The 2,500-nt window shown below is 29.6% G+C and overlaps 1 protein-coding gene and 1 long non-coding RNA gene across 3 annotated transcripts in view; one reads left to right on the plus strand and one right to left on the minus strand.

The window, feature by feature from the left end:
* Positions 1-2,500, minus strand: part of LOC137658828 (uncharacterized) — a 142,533-nt gene that overhangs the window by 57,520 nt on the left and 82,513 nt on the right. The window lies entirely within an intron of this gene.
* The window catches only part of LOC137658827 (protein enabled homolog), a 118,148-nt gene that overhangs the window by 29,129 nt on the left and 86,519 nt on the right, over positions 1-2,500 (plus strand). The window contains exon 2 of one of the 2 annotated variants that reach the window (XM_068393902.1): positions 1-507. This exon is cut by the window's left edge and continues 332 nt beyond it. The exons of the other annotated variant lie outside the window; for it this stretch is intronic. The gene's annotated coding sequence lies outside the window, so the exon portion shown is untranslated. The remainder of the gene's footprint in view (positions 508-2,500) is intronic. 2 annotated transcript variants of the gene reach the window in all.

The following is a 2,500-nucleotide window of genomic DNA, read 5'->3' on the forward strand; positions in this document are numbered from 1 at the left end:
ACCAGAGAAGTCTGATTTCTCAGTTTTCCCAGTCAGTACCACTTCGGCCAGCTCAAGGAACGGTTGGGTGCGCCTCGTCCGTCGCTGAGTAGGGCCTATACATACGACACTTAGCTCTCGAGTATCGAATTGATTCGATATAAAAGTGATTTTAGCTTTGAAATGCGAATTTAAAACGAGGATAGATAACAATCCGATTTCATACAGATATATTTAATCCAATTCCAAACATAAAAAAATATAATAAATCGAATTTCACGACTCAATCGTGAAACGAAATTGCTTTTTTTGAATTCCTCCAGCCGATTAAAAACCAAAGGCAAGCCACGCTATGAAACAAAGCTTCCCGAGTGAAAAATGAAGTGGTGCAAATTGAAGAAGCAACAGCGAGTTGTTGCTGCACTGTGCGTCTCCCTAACGAGGTCAAGGAAAGTGACCTAAGGGGGCCAACTAAACCAGAAGAGGTCAAACCTCGCGGATTTTCAGCGGAAACACAGGTCGACACAGGTCAGTGATTCAAGTTCGGGCGATCACGTTTTCAGAGAGAGAAAGAGAGAGAGATCCTGTTATGTGGGTTATTAGAGAGAGAGAGATCCTGTTATGTGTGTTATTAGAGAAAAACAAGATCCTGTTATGTGTGTTATTAGAGAAAAAAAAGATCCTGTTATGAGAGAGAGAGAGAGAGAGAGAGAGAGAGAGAGAGAGAGAGAGAGAGAGAGAGAGAGAGAGAGAATTTTAGTTTAAAGGTTCCAGATCTTGACACTAATTCCAATAGTCAATTTAATTAGTTATATTTCATCTAATTTTACATTTTGTTTAAAATCAATGTGTGTGTATATATATATATATAATATATATATATATATATATATATATATATATATATATATATATATATATATATACAAACAAAATTATGCACAAAAATTAAAATATATTCTGCCATAAAAACAGTAATATTGAAAAACTAAAAGTTAATGAATTAACAAATATATATATATATATTTACAGATACCTATATACAATAAATAATAATGAATATGCGTATAAAATTTAGCGTACCAACAAAACAGACAGAACGAACTTCCATAGATGCTTACTACACCCATACGCAAAAATTGCGTTACATACGTCTAAGCATGAAAAACATATGTTTCAGCACAAATGCTAAAGCGTTCATTTTGAATGAAGTCTCTATAAGAATATATTTCTTTCGTTCTATGAAGTCTCTATAATAATACATTTCTTTTTTTCTATGAAGTCTCTATAAGAATATATTTCTTTTATCCATGAGAGCAGCTCTCACATTTATGAGAGAATCTCGCTTTCATACATGAGAGAGAGAGAGAGGTCTTTGTTATTGAAGCGTCCTTCGCCCACATGCAGTCCGGAGAGAGAGAGAGAGAGAGAGAGAGAGAGAGAGAGAGAGAGAGAGAGAGAGAGAGAGAGAGAGCTTAATATTTGTAAATAAACATAAATAGTTTAAGTACTACTAATTGTTTTTTGCAATATTAAATTATTTAATATATATATATATATATATATATATTATATATATATATATATATATCATATGTACATATATATAAATCATTATATATATATATATATATATATATATATATATATATATGTGTGTGTGTGTGTGTGTGTGTGTATTAAGTATGTAACATACCCATATTTCAAAATTTAATGTCAATTTCAAGAAAACACAATTAGAATCAACGCTTACATATTAAAAATGTGACACCTGATCCCATATTACAGCAACAACCATAAACACAAACCCCTTTCCTCGATGAACACAAAATGTTAATACATGGCATTAATTTTGGGCAAAATTAATTCATGATATTCATATTCATTTTGTATTTTCTTTGCCGTCGTTATGAAACTAAAAATTATTAGAATGATTAGCCCTCGTATGCAAACCCTTTCATTTTTATCATTATCATGGTTACTATCATTATGAATGTCGTCATCATTCATGGCATAAGTATGTATTTTCAAAGTTTCAAGCTATGAGTAAAGACTCTAGTCCTGATTCACTCTACGGTATCTTCATACCACATTTAAGTTTTTCCCTCCTTGCTTTACAGAATCTTATTATTACAATTAATGATATAAAACAAAAATATTATATTCTTATTTCTTTTCCAGGATTATTTTCCTTTATACTATTTCGGAAATGAAGCTCAAAATTTTAAATACTTATAAAAAAAAACAGCAATGTACTCATCAATAAAATTATCTAAATAAAAATTATATATAATCTTTTTTTATAAAATAAAAATATATTCTTATTTATTTCTCCAGGATTATTTCAACTAATAATAATTCTGAAATGAAGCTCAAAATTTTAAATATTTAAAAAAAAAAAAAGTTATCTAAAATGAATTAAATACATTTTTCGATAAAAATAAAAATATATTCTTATTTTTCCAGGATTACTTTAATTTATATTAGCTCGGAAAGGAAACTCAAAATTCTTGATATTTCA

Source organism: Palaemon carinicauda, chromosome 19 (assembly GCF_036898095.1).
Source record: "Palaemon carinicauda isolate YSFRI2023 chromosome 19, ASM3689809v2, whole genome shotgun sequence".
Taxonomy (NCBI): Eukaryota; Metazoa; Arthropoda; class Malacostraca; order Decapoda; family Palaemonidae; genus Palaemon; species Palaemon carinicauda.